Consider the following 25839-nt stretch of genomic DNA (forward strand, 5'->3'; position numbering starts at 1 on the left):
GTTATGGTATTTTGATGGTAATGCAAGAATTGGATTGTTAGGATTGTGATGATGATGATTGTTATTATGAATTTAAAGATGATCATAATCAGTTTGTTATGATGATAATTAGGATCATGAAGATAATTGGGTAATGTTAATGAAGAAAAAGAAATAAGAGAAAACAGAAAAATCGAAGTTAACTAAAATTAATATGGGGTTTATATCAGAAAAGTAAGGATGGAGGGACGGTTTGAGGGTGTTGTGGGTGGGCGAGAGGTCGTGGGTTCGAGCCTTGTCTAGGACATTTTGTTTTTGGGAAAAGCTTTTGAGGTAGTTAAGTTATTATTATTATTATTATTATTATTATTATTATTATTATTATTATTATTATTATTATTATTATTATTATTATTATTATTATTATTATTATTATTATTATTGCTATTATTATTATTATCATTAAAATAAGTATTAGGATTATCATTACTATTATTATTATTATTATTATTATAAATATTATTATTAGTATTATCATTAAAATTACCATTTTTAAAATTATTATTTTTACAAAAGTAATTTTATTAAAATTATTAGTTGTTTATAAAAAATATCATTATTGATAAAATTATCATTTTTTTAAACGTATCATTTTTATTATTACTATTATGATTTTTATCGATATTATTATTATTATCATAATTATCATTATTATCATTATTAAGTATCACAATTAGTAATATTATTTCTATTAATAATATTATAACAAATTAATATTAGTTATATAAAAAATATATTTAGTAATTATAACATAACTATACTAATTATTTATCTAAAGTATATAAAATAAAAATATTTAATTAAATTATTAATGAAACCTATAAAATATTAAATATAACAATTAAATCACTAATAATACATAAATTTGTTCGATTACAATCATATGTGTTAACATATATATAAATGATATAGGTCCGTGAATCCGAGGCCAACCCTACACTTGTTCATTGTCGTCATATGTATTTTTACTACAAAATACAATATGTGAGTTTCATTTGCTCCCCTTTTAAATGCTTTTGCAATATATATTTTTGGGACTGAGAATACATACGCTACTTTTATAAATGTTTGACGAAATAGACACAAGTAATCAAAACTACATTATATAGTTGGATTACTAAACCGAATATCGCCCCTTCAAGTCTGGTAACCTAAGATTTAGGGAAATGGCCCCTAATTGACGCGAATCCTAAAGGTAGATCTATCGGGTCCAACGAGCCCTATCCAGGGTATGGATGCTTTAGTACTTCGAGGTATTATTTAGTATATTAGCTGTGAGCTTTATACTGGGGGATATTCTATATGCATTTTATTAAGGTCGGTTACCAGGTGTTCAATCCATATGAATGATTTTTATCGTTATGCCGTGCGAAATGCCTGATATGAGATTATATTTATTAAGAATGGAAATGAAATCTTATGGTCTATTAAAATATTGAAATGATTGTTATGATAAACTAATGAACTCACCAACCTTTTGGTTGACACTTTAAAGCATGTTTATTCTCAGGTATGAAAGAAATCTTTCGCTGTACATCTGCTCATTTTAGAGATATTACTTGGAGTCATTCATGATATATTTCAAAATACGTTGCATTCAAGTCGTTGAGTTCAACAAGATTATTATTAAGTCATTGATAGTTTGATATATTATGAAATAGTATGCATTCCGTCAACTTTCGATGTAATGAAAGTATGTCTTTTAAAAACGAATACAATATTTGTAAAATGTATCATGTAGAGGTCAAATACCTCGCAATGAAACCATATGTTATTGTATTCGCCCTTATGGATTAGAACGGGTCGCTTCATGTGGTATCAGAGCGGTGGTCTTAGCAAACCAGTTCTTGCATTAGTATGTCTAACTGATAGTTGTTTAGATGCATTAGTGAGTCTGGACTTCGAACGTGTCTGCATGTCAAAAGTTTTGCTTATCATTTCGTGTCGAAAATTACCTACTTATCATCTTTAGAAAATTACCTACTTATCATTCTTAGTCTAGACACATCTTACTGCATTGATTGCATGAATAGTGTATAGACAAAATTCATATCTTAGCGTATCTGCTAATTCATATCTTAGTGTATATGTTACTGTAAACTATGCCTAGTATATTCCGTAAATTCCTCCGTAATCTACGAAATCTTTTGTTCTATATATATAGATATTCTGTATAATTAGAATACCACCCGATAGCCGGAAACCATTTCATATCGAAAAATCCTTTATTCGAAAGTACGAAATGGGACTCGTCACTAGTTCAAGTTCTTCGGAACCCGACAGCTATTCCGACATGGATGTTCACCTAATCTCTGGAGGCAGCGTCACCAGAATGAATCAACCAATCAACCAATCAACCATCCCCAATTCATCTGATGGGTTCATAGTAGACTTAATCAATGGAGATAAGAAGAAAGTGATCCCTTCCATCCAGCACATTCTCCTCTTGGCGAAGAACCTGAAGCACTTACCGGCGAACCTGTTAGTAATACCATCTTCTCTCTCATTTTCAGAGTAGCTCGACACGATTATATTCTACCCACAATTCTAAACCTTATCCATCCGCTCATTCCGACAAACAATCATCATGGAATAATGGAAGAAGTCAACGAGCTTCGCGCTCGAGTAATCAATGTGGAGAATATGGTGCAAAACTTACCAGCTTTAACAACATCACCGGCACCAACAATACTACCAGCACCAGTAGTACCACCAACAACAACATCCGCACCACACGTCTCGACATCACAATCTATACCTCGAACATCAACATCATATGCACCATAGATACCAAAGAGTACCAACAATAATGAACGATGAAGTATTGATCCATAACTTCATTAATCTATGAAGAAGAAATATTCTGTGAAGAATATGTGGTTTCTAGAAGTTTTAAAGATTACTTATTCTAACTCAAACCGAAAAGTAAATGAGATTAATATCATATTAACTCATCAAGTCCATGATTACATCTGAAGAAAATATATATGTATATATGTTTTCATAAAGATTGTAATTAAAAGTTCTTTTGTACAAACTGTTAATGGTGAAAATATTTTAACGGGTAGGTAATACCCGAGGAATATTTAGGTTTCACATTAATAAGTTACACTGTACATTCTTCGAATCTGATTCAACAGTCATTTACTATCCTACTTACATCCACAGATATACGTATCAGTTCACTGCAGAATAACCATTTTCATTCAATTTCATATTTGGATTTTGACTTATCAGAATCCAACAAGTGGCATAATGAAGAAAACATTGGACAAAATAAAATTTGTTAGAAACAAACAAATTAACTATGAGAAATTTTGTTAAGAAGACACGCTAACTAAATCCTAGCTAACTGTTCCTAGCTAACTGTTAATTCCTTATTACATTTAATTATCGCAATTTATATTCTCACAATTTTATTTATCGTCATTTAATTTCTGTTATTTATTTTACACACTTTAAATATAGGGACACGTATACAAATTTTTGACATATCATATCGACGCATATATATATATATTATTTGGAATAACCATAGACACTCTATATGCAGTAATGCTTGAGTTAGCTATACAGGGTTGAGGTTGATTCTAAAATAATATATATACTTTGAGTTGTGATCGAGTCTGAGACATGTATACAATGGGTCACGAATACGTATTAATTAATTCAAATATTATATATTAAACTATATATGACTTATTGAACTACAAACTGTGGACTACTAATTGTGGACTAATAACATTGGACAATTAAAATGAATTAAAATATTGATTATAACATATGAAACTAAAAAATTCTTCAAGTTTGCCACTTGATCTCATCTTAAACCTCATTTGTATCTTGACGATTACAATCTGCGTTCAAACCTTTCATGATTCTTGAAAACACCTCAATCTAGAGGATGAACCAACCACACTTCATCTACGGAATGAAAGATTTATACATATAGATATGCACCTAAAAATACTCGGAACCTGAGTAAAACGTTTAACCCGTATCTGTGTTAGCTCCTTTAGCATTATTATTACCCAAAATAACTTTACAATTCCTTTTCAGGGTAGAAAATTTTGTCACAGCTCCAACAAGCCAACTTCGACTTTTCGTTCGAAACAACCTTATTATAATCTTGATATATATGCGTGCTCTTTTATTGTTATCGGGGAACCTTTTATATTCCACCATATTACCATCAGCGTTTAATCATCTAAAAACACAATTCTCTTGAAACCACCTCGAATTGATAACCGATGATTCAGATATGGTAGCATTACATGCAGAGGAAACAGCAAAAATTGTAGAAGGTCTAAACGGGTAAAAGTTTAATGATAAAGTAGGTAGTGTTAGGAACGCTCGATAGAAAATTTGGTACTGAAAAACGAATTGAGCAGACCATGAAGGAGACCGAGGACAAATACAAGGACCAAACCCTATATTCAAATAATCCAGATAATTTTGTATCCGATGAAATCTTTAGAGAATATCTTGCTCCGTACTCATGTTAAATCTTGTGAAGAATCTTTCTTCATCAACCTTCGATCTTAGCAATTCTGAAAATATCATCATAAATATCTTCGATATTTCTGAGGATATTTTCATAAATATTCTTGTCTTAAATTAATTATCTCTTCGTGCTATCTATGTTACATCATAAAAGAAACTGAATTCGTTTCAATCATTTTGTAAAATTTGAGTTTAAATTATGAATGAATTCCTAGAGAAGTGTTGGGAATTGAAGCATGATTTAGTATAATATAATGACGCTTGGCCGACGTGATTATATTACAGTAAGTCATGCTAAATTTTTAATGGAACGTGATGATGGTTCACAATAGATCATACCATCATCATGTGTCATGTTACATAACTCTTTCATTCTACTTAACTTCTAAACATATCAAGAAAATATATTCTTGATAGTTCTATTCTCAGTGATTCTGGTAATTTGACAAATCAAATCGTGCTATTACGTTCTTTCTTGATTAGAAAATTAAGTTCATTCGAAACTCCATACCTACAAATTCTGGACCATTACTCGCTCTATTAGAGTTCGAGAAGAGAATAAAAAGGCAAAGAGCTCCGAAACATAAGGGAAGATATAAAACCCGACAACAACACAGAAATCACAAACTATGTACATTAATACGAATAGCAATATAAAGACACGGGAGTATGATAAACACAATAACCCCAAGAGCAAAGTAGACGTAAACAGATTCCTCCGGTGGTAGATGAAAAAGGAGAATGATCGATATGAAAGTCAGGAAAATATCCAGAATTAAAACTGGATGAAGCATATTGACCGACGACTTGAAAGTATGAATTAAAATATAGAAAATGGGAGTGGTGGGAAGTAATGAAATGGAAGAAGCTCATTTATAGTGAAAATACTAGACAAAGCAATCGAGACAGATGATCGCATTTAATTAAAGAGATCTTAAATTCCTTAATCACCGACGAATCAAATCTTATATAGATAACGAAGATTTTCTTTAAATCCCTTGAATTCCGGAATTCAACAATGACTACGTCAAAAGATAAGGCGAACCACTATTTACTTCATTTCACTCTTTTGTGATAGCTTCATCCGTACTCTTCGCGAAATCGAATCGTTTTATCTATATTACTCAATAATGATAAAACTCTATTTATCAACTAATATTCATCATGAAAACATACTTATTGTCAACCATGACGATCTCTATCAAATTTCGGGGACGAAATTTCTTTAACGGGTAGGTACTGTGATGACCCGAAAAATTTCGACTAATTTTAAACCAAACTCTCGATACGATATTATATTTTTAACGCGATAAGAAAAGCCTGTTAGGTTGAGTCTCAAAAATTTTGAACTGTTTCATATATTCAATTGACCTTCGACCATCCCCGACGATTCACGAACCACTATTTATAAATAGTTATGTGTGAATATATATATATATATATATATATATATATATATATATATATATATATATATATATATATATGGTAATTGAAAATATAATTTGAAATATTATATGTTGTTGTTTATTAAAATGAATTTTGAAACATAAAATAAAAATAGGATATTATAATAATTATTATTTACAACATATCTATATATATAAATAAAGTATGATAATATATATTTTGTGATTTCGAATCTGTTTAGTAAACGACAGTAACACTCAATCGCCATTCGATGGATATTACGCAAGTTAAATTTAAACCTATCTGATTTTAAAATAAACGGTGATTTGAAAATGTGTTTTATAAATTTTAGACTTAATAATAATATATGTAGAACTTGTTTGTCAAATTTTAAAACTTTTTATATTTTACTTGGGGGTTGGAAGTGAATAATTAATGTAATTTTTATTTAATAATTAATGATCGAATTGTATACCATAATGACCAAAATAAATAAATATATTTAATTTAAAAATATGAGAAATTTCTGAACACTTCTATCTGCCACTAAATTCGCACGAAACACAGTCCGTAAAATGGTGTCGGCAGAATAATTTGATGGCTGCTTTATTTACTACACGTTTTATTTTCCTTATACTTTTATAATCTTGATATATATATGCGTGCTCTTTTATTGTTATCGGGGAACCTTTTATATTCCACCATATTACCATCAGCGTTTAATCATCTAAAGACAAAATTCTCTTAAAACCACCTCGGATTGATAACTGATGATTCAGATATGGTAGCATTACATGCAAAGGAAACAGGAAAAATTGTAGATGGTCTAAACGGCTAAAAGTTTAATGATAAAGAAGGTAGTGTTAGGAACGCTCGATAGAAAATTTGGTACTGAAAAACGGATTGAGCAAACTATGAAGGAGACCGAGGACAAATACAAGGACCAAACCCTATATTCAAATAATCCAGATAATTTTGTATCCGATGAAATCTTTAGAGAATATCTTGCTCCGTACTCATGTTAAATCTTGTGAAGAATCTTTTTTCATCAACCTTCGATCTTAGCAATTCTGAAAATATCATCATAAATATCTTCGATATTTCTGAGGATATTTTCATAAATATTCTTGTCTTAAATTAATTATCTCTTCGTGCTATCTATGTTACATCATAAAAGAAACTGAATTAGTTTCAATCATTTTGTAAAATTTGAGTTTAAATTATGAATGAATTCCTAGAGAAGTGTTGGGAATTGAAGCATGAGTTAGTATAATATAATTACGCTTGGCCGACGTGATTATATTACAGTAAGTCATGCTAAATTTTTAATGGAACGTGATGATGGTTCACAGTAGATCATACCATCATCATGTGTCATGTTACATAACTCTTTCATTCTACTTAACTTCTAAACATATCAAGAAAATATATTCTTGATAGTTCTATTCTCAGTGATTCTGGTAATTTGACAAATCAAATCGTGCTATTATGTTCTTTCTTAAGTAGAAAATTAAGTTCATTCGAAACTCCATATCTACGAATTCTGGACCATTACTCGCTCTACTAGAGGTCGAGAAGGGAATAAAAAGGCAAAGAGCTCCGAAACATAAGGGAAGATATAAAACCCGATAACAACACAGAAATCACAAACCGTGTACATTAATACGAATAGCAATATAAAGACACGGGAGTATGATAAATACAATAACCCCAAGAGAAAATTAGAAGTAAACAGATTCCTCCGGTGGTAGATGAAAAAGGAGAATGATCGATATGAAAGTCAGGAATATATCCAGAATTAAAACTGGATGAAGCATATTGACTGATGTAAGGACCCGTTCATATACATTATAAACGATTCACAATAGTTGATTACATCGCGAGGTATTTGACCTCTATATGATACATTTTACAAACATTGCATTCGTTTTTAAAAGACAAACTTTCTTTACAATGAAAGTTGATGGCATGCACACCATTTCATAATACATCCAACTATAATTGGCTTAATAATAATCTTGATGAACTCAATAACTCGAATGCAACGTCTTTCAAAATATGCCATGAATGACTCCAAGTAATATCCTTAAAATGAGCTAATGCACAGCGGAAGATTTCTTTAATACCTGAGAATAAACATGCTTTAAAGTGTCAACCAAAAGGTTGGTGAGTTCATAGGTTTATCATAACAATCATTTCAATATATTAATAGACCACAAGATTTCCGTTTATAAATATATGTACACTCGCAAGTGTATAAAAGTATTCTATAAGTTGTAGGCACCCGGTAACAAGACTTAACGTTCATGTTTTACCCTCTAAAGTACACCAGATCAGGTGTGTTTAAAATAACCTCGAAGTACTAAAGCATCCCATAGTCAGGATGGGGTTTGTCAGGCCCAATAGATCTATCTTTAGGATTCGCGCCTACCGTACATAGACAAGTAGTTTAATGTTACCAAGCTAAGGGTATATTTCTGGTTTAAACCCACGTAGAATTAGTTTTAGTACTTGTGCCTATTTCGTAAAACATTTATAAAACAGCGCATGTATTCTCAGCCCAAAAATATATATTGCAAAAGCAATTAAAAAGGGAGCAAATGAAACTCACAATACTGTATTTCGTAGTAAAAATACATATAACGTCATTTAACAAGTGCAAGGTTGGCCTCGGATTCACGAACGTATCAATATTGAGATTCAATATTGCAGTAAAGTACGTAGACGCAACAGAGATGATAAACACTAGATTGACCTCACGAGCATACCCATGAACCATACCCATCACCTCCATAGCTATAACCCATAATTTCCTTAGCTTCGACTCATTAAAAAAAAAAACTATTTTGAAAATCACTCGGACAGCACTCCGTCGTAATATTTTATGTATACTAATACTATCTTGAAATAATACAGAGCAAATATATATATATATATATATATATATATATATATATATATATATATATATATACATAAATCGATTGATAGAGTTTAGAGAAATATATTTTCAAATTTCTATGAAATAATGAAACCTATTGAATTCTATTTATAATAGATTTTTGAATTATTAAAGTGAATTATTAAAGTATGAATTATTAAAGTGAATTATTAAAGTATGAATTATTAAAGTGAATTATTAAAGTATGAATTATTAAAGTGAATTATTAAAGTATGAATTATTAAAGTGAATTATTAAATTATAAATTATTAAAGTGAATTATTAAAGTATGAATTATTAAAGTGAATTATTAAAGTATGAATTATTAAAGTGAATTATTAAAATGAATTATTAAAGTATGAATTATTAAAGTGAATTATTAAAGTATGAATTATTAAAGTGAATTATTAAAGTATGAATTATTAAAGTGAATTATTAAAGTTAAAGGAAAGTAAAAGTAAAAGTAATGGTATAGTTAAAGTATAGTAAAAGTATAAAAATATGTATGTATAATACGCGTATAAATATATAATATTAATTTAAATCGTTATATATATTTAATAAAATATAAATATCGTTATATTTATTATACTGGTTAAGTAATGAGTTGTCAAAAGTGATTCTAGATATTTATAAAAGTTATATACGTTTTAATAATAAAGTTCTTTTTAAACTGAAAACGTCTTTGTACGTTTGAAAATAGATTAATAGAATATTATGGAAACCAATTCTCCACTAACTTTTGTCTAACTTTCGTAAATGACACTTTTTGTTTTTATTTATAAATAGCTTTACAAATTATTCTGAATATCGTTAAGAGGAATAGATTTTTCTCAAATCATAGTGGACCTCTCAACAAAGACTTGTAATCATAATTCAATGTTTCTGATAATTCAATCATTTAATATATATATTTTTTTTATTTCGTAAAAAATCATATTGAAACAAATACGTTCGTGTAAAGTATTATACGTTTAATACTTTATTAATATTCTCAAGTTATAATATATATATATACATATACATATCTATTTATATATAACGGTTCGTGAATCATCGGAATTTGGTCGAGGTTATAATGAATGTATGAATACAGTTTAAAATTCTATAGATTTAACTTAACAAACTTTGCTTATCGTGTCGAAATTATAAAGATTAAAGTTTAAATTTGGTCGGAAATTTCCGGGTCGTCACAGTACCTGCCCGTTAAAGAAATTTCGTCCCCGAAATTTGATAGAGTACGTCATGACTAACAATGAGAATGTTATTATAACGATTATAGAGTTTTATCATGTTCAAGAAGCATGGATAAAATAATTCGATTACTAGAAGCGTGTGAGTGAATTTATCGTAAATGAATGAAATAAGATAATAGTGATTCGTCGTATCTTTTGACGTCATCATGATTGATCTTCGAAAAGAAAATCTTTGTAATCTATATTGGATTTGATTATTCGGCGATTAAGGAAATTATGATCCTCTTTGAATTAATGCGATAATCTATTTTGATTTCTCTGTCGGATATTTCACTATAAATCCACCTCATTTGTTTTCTTACAACTCACACCTTCTCAACTCATATTTTACAGTATTTGTCAATATGCTTCATCCAGTTCTAATTCTTGATATACTCCTCACTTTCATATCTGTCGCTCTTCTTTTTCATCTGCCTCCGGAAGAATCTATTTACTTCTACTATACTCTTGGTTTTATAGTGTTTTTAGTTCTCCCGTGTCTTTATATTGATATATGTATTGATATATATGGTTTGTGATTTCTGGGTTGTTGTTGGGTTTTATATCTTCCCTTATATTTCAAAGTCCTTGCTTCTTCTATAATCATTGTCATCCACAGTTAATGCTCTCTTCTATTTGCTATGATTTATACTCCCATTTCTAGTTCGGAGCTTTGTCCTTTTGTTTCTTCTTCTTGCGATTAAGCACCGCTTGTAATGGTCCAGAATTCGCAGATATAAATTTCGGAATGAACATTGTTAATGTTCTAGGAAGGAAATTGTAATGACACGATCTTGACTTGTCAAATTACCAGAATACCTCGGAAAAGGCCGAATCATCAAGAAATATTTTCTTGATATTTAGAGATCAAAGAGAATATAAGAGTCGTGTAACATAGCACATGATGACGTTATGATCCGTGAATCATCATGTTCCATTTAGAAACTCAGCATGAATTACTGTAATATAATCATGTTGATCAAGTGTCATTATATTATACTAACTCATGCTTCAGCTCCTAACACTTCTTCAAGAATATTCCTATTTTAAACTCGAATGTTTCAGATTTTAGAAACTAAAATAGTTTCTTTTATGATATAATACAGATAGCGCGAAGAGGTAAATGATTTCAGATAAGAATAATTATAAAAATATCTTCAGAAGTATGGATGATATTTATAATGAAAGATACGATGATATCTTAGAATGTCTAATATCAGAGGATGATGAAGGATATTATCCGCAGGGATTTAGAGTCAGGAGCAAGGTATTCGTTAATGACTTCAGCAAGTACTGAATCATTTGGATTCTTTGAAGGCAGGTTCAGCCTTTGTGATTTGTCCACAGCCTCCTTCATACTTTACTCAATCCGTTTTCCAGTTCCAAAGCTTTTCTTTTTCTGAGCTTTGCCAATATACTATCCTTTATCATCCAACTTTTTACTGTTAAGGTCGTTTACAGTTTTTGCTGCTTCATCAGCATTTTTCAAAATTTCGAGAACTGGTTCGCAGTTTAGGGTATTTTTCAGAAATTTCTCATTCAAAGAATGTAAGTCTTGGAGGTAGACGTTGTGTGTATATGTAATTGTTGATGTAGACATGCTGCGTGGTATCAAAATACTGATTGCTGATTCTCAATAATTGGTATGGCAATTCTTGTTATAAGGTACGAATGAGTATATGATAGGGTTTCGATAATTATAATGATTTTTTTTGAAAGTCAAAGATCAGTGAAGTTGTTGGTAAGTTTATTGCTAATGTGGTGAATATAAACGATTCCCCGGTAACGTTGGCGAAAGGGCAACGTATCTATTGAGGTTATAATAAGACTATTTTGATTGAGAAGTCGAAGTTGACTTGCTGGAGATGTGACAAAACTGTCTATTTTGAAATGGAATTGAAAGGTTATTTTAGCTAGTAAATGCCAAAGGGTCTAACACGGATATGTATCGAACTATGACTTGGGTTTTGAGAGTTTTTTAGGAGTATAACTGTGGGTAACATGTGGTTGGATCATCATCTCGATTGTTCCTTAGTTGAAGTGTCTTCAGGAATTTCGAAGGGTTTGAGCACATATTGTAATCGTTAATACATATGATGTTCTAACACATTTTTGAAGTCAAAGTATAGCTTTGAAAGATATAGGAATCTAAGACTGATGATACTGGTTATGTTTCGAATTGAATTATGCGATTTCAAAATCAGAATATGTAATTGAATTTGAATGAGTATGATTGTTTTGATTTATATGAAAGAATGGATATTGTTGTGAAAGTATGGAGTATAGTTGATGATTGCTGAATCAGTTTCGAAAAATGTAATATATTAATTGTGAATTTATATATCTCTCGGGTATTACCTATCCGTTAAAAAAAATTTCACAATTAATATTTTGTACAAAAGAAGTTTATTACAGTCTTTATGAAAATATATGTGTATATTTTCTTTAGATGTAATATAGATTTAATGAGTTAATATTAAATTAAACTCATTTGTTTTATGGTTGGAACTAGAATTGAGTAATCCCTAAAACTTTATAAATTGCATAAGTATTTCTTCAATAATATTGAAATTATGAATCATTACTTTGTTATTTGTTGGTTTTCGTGAAATTCTTGTGAACTTCGCAAGGTACGAATGATGTTATTTGAAAAGTTTCGAGTACATCGATGATGAAAGTGTAAAATCAAACATATATTCGAATAATACAGTTGATTTATTATGAATTGGATTTTTATTGAATTGAGACATAGATTGTAATTAACGATGGTTAAGTTGCGGACGAAGGACGTACATCATTGCATATTTGTAATATGATTTAACTGAGTAGTTAAGATTCACACATAATAGCTTAGTACGGGAAGATTTATTATGGTTTAAAAATTTATACATATAAAATATACATATAAATCTTTCGATTGGAAATGAGTTAATACTTCATAACTCGTTGATACAATATATTTGTTGTTGATTCGTAATGATGTCCACAATGATTCTTGAACTGACAGAGTTTGTGATGTTACAGGTGCTGTTGATTCTGACGATACTGACGGCACTGACTGTGTTGATGATGCTACGGTCTTGTTGATGCTGTTGGTAAAACAAATCTAGCTTGTAAATCGTACACCATTTTCGATCAAAATTTCTACTTTACCATCTCCGTTCACTCATCCGATTTACGGTCAGAATTAAATAATCTCTAAGATTTTGGAGATTACATAACTGCCGTAGAGATATCTCTTCAATGAAGTTTATGAATTAATACTTCATCGTTTGTTGTTGTTGATATTCCTGGATATTTACAGGGGGTATGACGTTGATGTTTGAGATACAGATTGTGATGTTGTGGTGTGGGATGTGGATGTTGTTATTGGTGGTGGTGATGGTACTTTTGGTGTTGCTGATGGTGGTACTGTTTATGCTGCTGGTGCTGCTGCTGGTGTTTGTAACCTTTGCACCATATTCTCCAAAGCCACTACCCGAGCGCGAAGCTCGTTCACTTCTTCTATTACACCGGGGTGATTGTCGGTTCAGACGAGCGGATAAATAAAATCTAGAATTTGGTGTATTATGTAATCGTGACGAGATACTCTAGAAATAAGAGAGAAAATGGAGTTTCGGATAGGTTCGCCGGTAAGTGCTTCAGGTTCTTCGCCAAGAGGGAAATGTGGTGGATGGAAGGGATCACCTTCTTCTTGTCTCCAATGATTAAGGAGGCTACGAACCCATCCTCAATTCATCCAGAATAGATGATGACTAATTGGTTGATCCATTCCGGTCACATTGCTTTCAGAACTTGAGTGGGATTCCATTTCAGAATCCGAGGGACTTGAACTAATGACGAATTCCATTTCGTACGATTGAATAAAGAATTTTTCGATATGAAATGATTTTTCGGCTATCGGGTGGTATTCTAATTATATAGAGCAAAAGGTTTCGTAGATTACGGAGGAATTTACGAAATATGTCAGGCAAAGTTTACAGTAACAGATACGCTAAGATATGAATTTTGTCTATACACTATTCATGCAATCAATGCAATAAGATGTGTCTAGACTAAGAATGATAAGCATGTAATTTTCGACAATAATGATGAGCAAAACTTTTGAAATGCAGACACGGTCGAAGTCCAGACTCACTAATGCATCCTAACGACTATCAGTTAGACACACTAATGCAGACCTGGTTCGCTAAGACCACCGCTCTGATACCAACTGTAAGGACCCGTTCATATACATTATAAACGATTCACAATAGTTGATTACATCGCGAGGTATTTGACCTCTATATGATACATTTTACAAACATTGCATTCGTTTTTAAAAGACAAACTTTCTTTACAATGAAAGTTGACGGCATGCACACCATTTCATAATACATCCAACTATAATTGGAATAATCTTGATGAACTCAATAACTCGAATGCAACGTCTTTCAAAATATGTCATGAATGACTCCAAGTAATATCCTTAAAATGAGCTAATGCACAGCGGAAGATTTCTTTAATACCTGAGAATAAACATGCTTTAAAGTGTCAACCAAAAGGTTGGTGAGTTCATAGGTTTATCATAACAATCATTTCAATATATTAATAGACCACAAGATTTCCGTTTATAATATATGTACACTCGCAAGCGTATAAAAGTATTCTATAAGTTGTAGGCACCCGGTAACAAGCCTTAACGTTCATGTTTTACCCTCTGAAGTACACCAGATCAGGTGTGTTTAAAATAACCTCGAAGTACTAAAGCATCCCATAGTCAGGATGGGGTTTGTCAGGCCCAATAGATCTATCTTTAGGATTCGCGCCTACCGTACATAGACAAGTAGTTTAATGTTACCAAGCTAAGGGTATATTTCTGGTTTAAACCCACGTAGAATTAGTTTTAGTACTTGTGCCTATTTCGTAAAACATTTATAAAACAGCGCATGTATTCTCAGCCCAAAAATATATATTGCAAAAGCAATTAAAAAGGGAGCAAATGAAACTCACAATACTGTATTTCGTAGTAAAAATACATATAACGTCATTTAACAAGTGCAAGGTTGGCCTCGGATTCACGAACGTATCAATATTGAGATTCAATATTGCAGGAAAGTACGTAGACGCAACAGAGATGATAAACACTAGATTGACCTCACGAGCATACCCATGAACCATACCCATCACCTCCATAGCTATAACCCATAATTTCCTTAGCTTCGACTCATTCAAAAAAAACTATTTTGAAATCACTCGGACAGCACTCCGTCGTAATATTTTATGTATACTAATAATATCTTAAAATAATACAGAGCAAATATATATATATATATATATATATATATATATATATATATATATATATATATATATATATATATATATATATATATATATATATATATATATATATATATATATAAATCGATTGATAGAGTTTAGAGAAATATATTTTCAAGTTTCTATGAAATAATGAAACCTATTGAATTCTATTTATAATAGATTTTTGAATTATTAAAGTGAATTATTAAAGTATGAATTATTAAAGTAAATTATTAAAGTATGAATTATTAAAGTGAATTATTAAAGTATGAATTATTAAAGTGAATTATTAAAGTGAATTATTAAAGTATGAATTATTAAAGTGAATTATTAAAGTGAATTATTAAAGTATGAATTATTAAAGTGAATTATTAAAATGAATTATTAAAGTATGAATTATTAAAGTGAATTATTAAAGTATGAATTATTAAAGTGAATTATTAAAGTATGAATTATTAAAGTGAATTATTAAAGTTAAAGTAAAGTAAAAGTAAAAGTAAAGGTATAGTTAAAGTATAGTAAAAGTATAAAAACTATGTATGTATAATACGCGTATAAATATATATAATATTAATTTAAATCGTTATATATATTTAATAAAATATAAATATCGTTATATTTATTATACTGCTTAAGTAATGAGTTGTCAAAAGTGATTCTAGATATTTATAAAAGTTATATACGTTTTAATAATAAAGTTCTTTTTAAACTGAAAACGTCTTTGTACGTTTGAAAATAGATTAATAGAATATTATGGAAACCAATTCTCCACTAACTTTTGTCTAACTTTCGTAAATGACACTTTTTGTTTTTATTTATAAATAGCTTTACAAATTATTCTGAATATCGTTAAGAGGAATAGATTTTCTCAAATCATAGTGGACCTCTCAACAGAGACTTGTAATCATAATTCAATGTTTCTGATAATTCAATCATTTAATATATATTTTTTTTAATTTCGTCAAAAATCATATTGAAACAAATACGTTCGTGTAAAGTGTTATACGTTTAATACTTTATTAATATTCTCAAGTTATAATATATATATATACATATACATATCTATTTATATATAACGGTTCGTGAATCTTCAGAATTTGGTCGAGGTTATAATGAATGTATGAATACAGTTTAAAATTCTATAGATTTAACTTAACAAACTTTGCTTATCGTTTCGGAATTATAAAGATTAAAGTTTAAATTTGGTCGGAAATTTTCGGGTCGTCACAACTGACGACTTGAAAGTATGAATTAAAATATAGAAAATGGGAGTGGTGGGAAGTAATGAAACGGAAGAAGCTCATTTATAGTGAAAATACTAGACAAAGCAATCGAGGCAGATGATCACATTTAATTAAAGAGATCTTAAATTCCTTAATCACCGACGAATCAAATCTTATATAGATAACGAAGATTTTCTTTAAATCCCTTGAATTCCGGAATTCAACAGTGACTACGTCAAAAGATAAGACGAACCTCTATTTACTTCATTTTACTCTTTTGTGATATTCATCCGTACTCTTCGCGAAATCGAATCATTTTATCTATATTACTCAATAATGATAAAACTCTATTTATCAACTAATATTCATCATGAAAACATACTTATTGTCAACCATGATGACCTCTATCAAATTTTGGGGACGAAATTTCTTTAACGGGTAGGTACTGTGATGACCCGGAAAATTTTGACTAATTTTAAACCAAACTCTCGATACGATATTAAACGCGATAAGAAAAGCCTGTTAGGTTGAGTCTCAAAAATTTTGAACTGTTTCATATATTCAATTGACCTTCGACCATCCCCGACGATTCACGAACCATTATTTATAAATAGTTATGTGTGAATATATATATATATATATATATATATATATATATATATATATATATATATATATATATATATATATATATATATATATATATATATATATATATATATATATATATATATATATATATATATATATATATATATATATATATATATGGTAATTGAAAATATAATTTGAAATATTATATGTTGTTGTTTATTAAAATGAATTTTGAAACATAAAATAAAAATAGGATATTATAATAATTATTATTTACAACATATCTATATATATAAATAGAGTATGAGAATATATATTTTGTGATTTCGAATCTATTTAGTAAACGACAGTAATGCTCAATCGCCATTCGATGGATATTATGCAAGTTAAATTTAAACCTATATGATTTTAAAATAAACGGTGATTCGAAAATGAGTTTTATAAATTTTAGACTTAATAATAATATATGTAAAACTTGTTTGTCAAATTTTACAACTTTTTATATTTTACTTGGGGGTTGGAAGTGAATAATTAATGTAATTTTTATTTAATAATTAATGATCGAATTGCATACCATAATGACCAAAATAAATAAATATATTTAATTTAAAAATATGAGATATTTCTGAACTCTTCCATCTGCCACTAAATTCGCACGAAACACAGTCCGTAAAATGGTGTCGACAGAATAATTTGATGGCTGCTTTATTTACTACACGTTTTATTTTCCTTATACTTTTATAATCTAATATACTGTTTCCTTTTTAGACTTTGAGTGTGTTACCACTATTGGTTTCATGAACTTGAACTTTAAAATAAGAATATACATATGAAATATCATACATATCATAAAAGCATAGGATATAGTCATATATTCCACCATCTTGGGTTTCTTTCTTCCTTCTTGATATCGGGCCATCAACCACCGCCACCCTATATTCTCCATCTATTTTTTTTTGGTTTCCTCTCGATAACCCATCACCCATGATCATCTACGGCCACCCCATGAACCACATCAACCGTTTTTCATTTTTTTTAAAACGAACCTCGTATGCTATAGCTATTGTAGGTTTTAATCGTGAACCACTTCATAAAAACCTCACCATAATTATCTTCAACGATATCAAATTAATCAACACCATTTGATTAACCCATTTCCTGTTATGGTACCGGTTACCCACTTAAACACCACCTTCTGTTTTTTTTTGTTATATTGATCGACAAACACCACCACTAAACCACCCCACTTGTGACGATAACTGCTACTGCAGCTGCTTAAATTTACTGTTCCGGTTGCTAACACATAAACCTACTACCACAAACCTCCATCATCTTCAACGAGTCACCACTTTCGAACCACCCCAACTCATAAGAAAACCCATGTTCAAATCACCCTCCTGACACCACTACCATCGAGAGCTATCAACAAGAACAAACCCACAACCATCTCAATATATCTCTTCTTTATCTTTCTATAACTATTGTGAATTGCTGCTGCTCCTGTCATTGAATGACCACCGAAGCTCCACCGTCTCTTTGCTACTATTACTATTTACGTCACTGCTGCTACTGCAGCCTATATTTCCGATTCTAATGTCGAACAACTCAACAACAAGAAAAATTTATAGAAGATGACGTTAGAAAAAGTAGAAAAGCATGTGCAAATCAAGTGAGTGGAAAAATTAAAAAAATTAGTCAAGGATAAAAGAACAGTACTGAAACCTTTTTCTTTATTACTACTTGACTTCGTAGATCCCATTTAACCTCTTAGGCTGCTGGGTTTCGAGATTTTATATGGGCCAAAACCCAATTTTCATTAGGATGTTTATAATTGTGATTTTATGGAAGTGATGATATTGGAAACAACTTAGAGGTCGGATGAAATGATGATGAATTGTTGATGGTGATGATCTAATGAAAAGATGACGATGGTTACGGTAGTGATGTTGGTGTCGGTAAAAAGATGATACATGATGGTGATTCACGATTGATGAGGACGACGATGTTATGATAATGATCATGAAGTTAGATGAAGATGAGGGTATAATTAAGATTATTATTTAAGATTATGATTATAACTCATGATTTTATGTGATAATTATAATGATAAATGATATTTGATATTATTATGATGATGCGTTAGATGATATATAATGGGTGATGATGATGATTAAAATGATGTTGTCAAATGATAATGATGAACGTTAATGACGATGTTTGATGATGATTAGGATTAGGATATGTTGTTTAGATTATGATGATGATGATGCAGCGAAAATGATAGATAAAGCATGAAATGGTTATGGTATTTTGATGGTAATGCAAGAATTGGATGATGATATCAGCTGTTAGGATTGTGATGATGATGATTGTTGTTATGAATTTGAAGATGATCATAATCAGTTTGTTATGATGATAATTAGGATCATGAAGATAATTGGGTTATGTTAATGAAGAAAAAGAAATAAGAGAAAACAGAAAAATCGAAGTTAACTAAAATTAATATGGGGTTTATATCAGAAAAGTAAGGATGGAGGGATGGTTTGAGGGTGTTGTGGGTGGGTGAGAGGTCGCGGGTTCGAGCCTTGTTTAGGACATTTTGTTTTTGGGAAAATATTTTGAGTTAGTTAAGTTGTTATTATTATTATTATTATTATTATTATTATTATTATTATTATTATTATTATTATTATTATTATTATTATTATTATTATTATCATTAAAATAAGTATTTGGATTATCATTACAATCATTATTATTAATATTATTATATATATTATTATTCGTATTATCATTAAAATTCCCATTTTTAAAATTATTATTTTTACAAAAGTATTTTTATTAAAATTATTAGTTGTTTATAAAAACTATCATTATTGATAAAATTATCATTTTTTTTAAACGTATCATTTTTATTATTACTATTATTATTTTTATCAATATTATTATTATTATTATAAGTATTATTATTTTTATTATTATCATAATTTTCATTATTATCATTATTAAGTATCACAATTAGTAATATTATTTCTATAAATAATATTATAACAAATTAATATTAGTTATATAAAAAATATATTTAGTACTTATAACATAACTATACTAATTATTTATCTAAAGTATATAAAATAAAAATATTTAATTAAATTATTAATGAAACCTATAAAATATTAAATATAACAATTAAATCACTAATAATACATAAATTTGTTCGATTACAATCATATGTGTTAATATATATATATAACTGATATAGGTTCGTGAATCCAAGGCCAACCCTACACTTGTTCATTGTCGTCATATGTATTTTTACTACAAATACAATATGTGAGTTTCATTTGCTCCCTTTTTAAATGCTTTTGCAATATATATTTTTGGGACTGAGAATACATGCACTACTTTTATAAATGTTTGATGAAATAGACACAAGTAATCAAAACTACATTTTATGGTTTGATTATTAAACCGAATATCGCCCCTTCAAGTCTGGTAACCTAAGAATTAGGGAAATGGCCCCTAATTGACGCGAATCCTAAAGGTAGATCTATCGGGTCCAACGAGCCCCATCCAGGGTATGGATGCTTTAGTACTTTGAGGTATTATTTAGTATATTAGCTGCGCGCTGTATACTGGGGGATATTCTATATGCATCTTGTTAAGGTCGGTTACCAGGTGTTCAATCCATATGAATGATTTTTATCTCTATGCCGTGCGAAATGCCTGATATGAGATTATATTTATTAAGAATGGAAATGAAATCTTGTGGTATATTAAAATATTGAAATGATTGTTATGATTAACTAATGAAATCACCAACCTTTTGGTTGACACTTTAAAGCATGTTTATTCTCAGGTATGAAAGAAATCTTCCGCTGTGCATCTGCTCATTTTAGAGATATTACTTGGAGTCATTCATGACATATTTCAAAAGACGTTGCATTCGAGTCATTGAGTTCAACAAGATTATTATTAAGTCATTGATGGTTTGATATATTATGAAATAGTATGCATTCCGTCAACTTTCGATGTAATGAAAGTTTGTCCTTTAAAAACGAATGCAATGTTTGTAAAATGTATCATATAGAGGTCAAATACCTCGCAATGAAACCATATGTTATTGTATTCGCCCTTTTGGATTAGGACGGGTCGCTTCACTTTGAGTAAGCCTAAAAATAATAAATTCAATTATATAAGTGTGATTCAAGTTCAACTAGTTGTATAACTACCAATGATGTTTACCTAAGTTGCATGCAATCCAAACACTATATTTGATGGACTAGATCCAAACAAGTGATATGAATCGAATAAAAGACCATAGAATCAATGACTAGTTAATCGTATATTCATAATATTTAATTATTAAGCATGGCAAACAAGTTATTTAATCATGACAGATATAAACAGTTTAAATAATCATCACACAAACATAGTCATACAGTTCTGGAAAATACTAGAAAGCTGTACGAATTGAGCACGAAGCCGGCGGCTAGGCTCAGTTAAGCCGGCGGCTTAGACTAAGGAAGCCGGCGGCTTCATATGTTTCCCAGACAAATATTAGTTTTCGTCCAAGTAAACACTATGAACGTTTAGTTCATAGTTGGAGATGAACAGAAATAATTAACAATAAAGAATAACATAATTGAAAGAGATGCAATAAAATAAATAAGATTGTACCTTAACAAACTAAGTAAAGAAGAAGAAAAACTTTCATAACTTGAATAAAACTTGAATCTAATGCAAGATGATAACTTTACATTGAAAACAAACCCTACTCTAAACCTTAAACTACAGAATTCCGTAGCTAGAAAGTGATATATTAAAAAGGTACAATAAAACTGTAAAATTCATCCAGCATTTATAGATCTCGAAAACTGTGCCTAAGCCAGTAGCTTTGTACGAATATGGTGGCTTCCTGATAATGCTAAATACGAACACATAATTCATAGCATTATTCCTCAAGAGAGACAAGCTTTTAGTTGCAATTGTTCTATTTACAAGTGATATTCGTTTAAATAATAAAAGGTGAAGACAAAAGACAGATTCGACGAATTGAAGACGCAAACGATCAAAAAGCTCAAAAGTACAAAGTACAATCAAAGTAGTTCCAATTATTGATAAGAAACGTCTAGAAATTACAAAAGTACAAGTTACAAAACGCAAACTACAAGATATTAAATTGTACGCAAGGACGTTCAAAAATCCAGAACCGGGACTAAAGTCAACTTTCAACGCACGATGCAACGGAGCAAAAATTACAAGTCAACTATGCATATAAATATAATATAATATATAAATAATTCTTAAAATTATATATATATTATATTTATTTATTAAAAAATCCGTCGGCAAGCTAGGAGCCAAACTTGGATGAGCTGTAATCCACTACTCCGCGATCGCGGAGCTGTGAAGGAAAAACCCTTCGAGATCGCGGAGCACACCAAAAATGAAATGGGGCCTATAAAAGGCAACGCATTCGATCGAAATTTTACACCATCTTTTTCTTTCCTTTCTATCATACGTAAAATATATATATATATATATATATATATATATATATATATATATATATATATATATATATATATATATATATATATATATATATATATATATATATATATATATTATAATTTTAATTTTAATTTTAATTTTAAATTCTAATAATAAGGGTATGTTAGCGAATGTTGTAAGGGTGTAAGTCAAAATTCTGTCCGTGTAACGCTACGCTATTTTTAATCTTTGTAAGTTATGGTTAATGTTATTTTTAAATTAATGTCTCGTAGCTAAGTTATTATTATGCTTATTTAATACCGAAGTAATCATGATGTTGGACTAAAAATTTTAAGATTGGGTAATTGGGCTTTGTACCATAATTGGGGTTTGGACAAAAGAACGACACTTGTGGAAATTAGACTATGGGCTATTAATGGGCTTTATATTCACTAAATGATACCTCGTTAATTTAATATATAGACTTATAATTTGACGTATTTATATATAACCACATACGCTTGACTGGGCACGGTGGGCGGGATATCTATAAATACCAATAATTGTTCATTTTACCGGACACGGAACTGGATTAATAGTTAGTAGACTTGTTGAAACATGGGTGGATTACATTCAAGGGTAATTGGTGTAATTGTTAACAAAGTAGTAAAACCTTGGTTTACACGCAGTCGATAACTTGGTGTATTCATTAAACAAAGTATTAAGACCTTGTTACAATTTGAATCCCCAATTAGTTGGAATATTTGACTTCGGGAATAAGAATAATTTGACGAAGGCTTTCGCACTTTATGATTATGACTGATGGACTATTATGGACAAATCCGTATGGACATATTGAATAATCCAGGATAAAGAACAATTAACCCATGGGAATAAACTAAAAATCAACACGTCAAACATCATGATTATGGAAGTTTAAATAAGCATAATTCTTTTATTTCATATTTAATTGCACTTTTAATTATCGCACTTTTATTTATTGTCATTGTATTTAATTCCACTTTTAATCATCGTACTCTTTAATTATCGCAATTTTATTTTATCTCACTTTTATTTATCGCAATTTCATTATCGTTATTTACTTTACGCTTTAAATTAAGTTATATTTATTTTTAATATTTTACATTAGGTTTTAACTGCGACTAAAGTTTTAAAAATCGACAAACCGGTCATTAAACTGTAAAAAACCCCCCTTTATAATAATAATATTACTTATATATATTGTTGTATTTTTACAAATATAGTTTTTAAATATATAGCATTAAGCTTGTTTAAGAGATCCCTGTGGAACGAACCGGACTTACTAAAAACTACACTACTGTACGATTAGGTACACTGCCTATAAGTGTTGTAGCAAGGTTTAGGTATATCCACTCTATAAATAAATAAATAACTTGTGTAAAATTGTATCGTATTTAATAGTATTTCGTTGTAAATATTAATACTATTTCCTAGTACACCTCGCACACATCAAGTATTTTTGGCACCGCTGCCGGGGAGCATTCTTGCTTAAACTCCGGAAGCGCAACGCTATAAAAAAAGATTTTTATTAAGTTTTAATTAGTTTTGTAAAAATACTTTTTTAAATATTAAAATTCAAAAACATAAAAAAAAAATTTATATTTATTTCTAAAAGTTTGTTCAAAATTTATAATATATAAAATTATAAAGTAATTTTATTTCTATTTTAGTTTTTAAAATTAAGTTTTTATTTAATTTATATAAATATTTTATATAAATATCAAAAACAGAAAAAAAAAATATGTTTGTAACTGAGAATTGGTCCGAAACCCGTTGAAGCCCAACACTGTTTTTAATAAAATATTAAATTGGGCCGAACTATTTTAGCCCAGTTTTTAATCTGGTAAAATTGCACTCCGCGATCTCGGAGGAGATAAGGCAAAAAGCTAAGCGATCGCGTAGCACACCCTGACACGCCTGGTCAAACCCTAATTCTGCATTAATTACGAAGTATTATTTATTATTATTATTATTAAAACCCTAATTAGGGTTTAATTTTAAATTAATTAGTTTTAGTGTTTATTATTAATTTGTATTTTTAGTTTAATTAGTTTTAATAATATATAAAATTAATACTTTTATAAAATAAATAATATAAAAATAATATTTTTATAAAAATTGTACTTTTTACAACTTTTAGATTATTTTTATATTTTGTAACTTTTAATTTATTTTAGCGTAATATTTGTACTTTTCGTTCGTATTTAGTTTTAATTCATAGTATTTGCCATAGTTATTTTTATTTCTAGATTTTTTTAGGCTTTGTCGTAAAATCTCTTAAGTGCTTTTTCTTTAGACTAAGCTTTAGGTGCTTTAGAATTTTACGACGCTGTTTTATATATTTTAGTACCTTTTTAAGTTATTGCCATTTGGGATATAGAATTCATTTTAAGCTTTAATATTTTTAGACGCAACTTTTAATTCTTAGTTTTTAGTTCATTTTTAAGTTTCGACGCGCTACTTTCTTATTTTTATTTTTTGACGCCTATTATTTTTCGACGTTTTTCGACGCGCTCTTTTTCTTTCTTATTTCTCGACATTCTAGTTTTAGGACTTAGATTTTTTTCTATTTCTTCTCTAAAATTTCTTTAAATTACGAAAAATTATTTTAAGTAGTTAAATTGATAGACATCAAAATTTTCTGGTTCGTAGTAATAGTTGGATTTGTACGTGGACCGGGTTATTGGAGCCAAACAGTACTCAATTATATTGAAACCAAACGAATCCTGCCCCTCTGCTGCATCTTTTGGCTATTCGAAACGTGGGCAAAATCAGAAAAGTCTATTAATTGGATAACTTATATAATTTTTCTTTCTTTTTTAAAAAAAAACTAATAGGATATTCAGTGAATGCACCGAGCAAAACGTTTACCACCTTTTGTACGTTCACCACCTGTAACCAGATCAAGACATCTAGCAAATATTGTCGCCGTTGATTTTTCTTTAGAATCGTCATCCAGTCAACCAAGTACTCCAATTCAAATTTCCGATAATCCATTTTTCGAACCCGACCTCACAATTGAGAATCTGGAGAATATTCAGGGATGATTTCGAGA

The sequence above is a fragment of the Rutidosis leptorrhynchoides genome, chromosome 1 (assembly GCF_046630445.1).
Source record: "Rutidosis leptorrhynchoides isolate AG116_Rl617_1_P2 chromosome 1, CSIRO_AGI_Rlap_v1, whole genome shotgun sequence".
Lineage (NCBI taxonomy): Eukaryota > Viridiplantae > Streptophyta > Magnoliopsida > Asterales > Asteraceae > Rutidosis > Rutidosis leptorrhynchoides.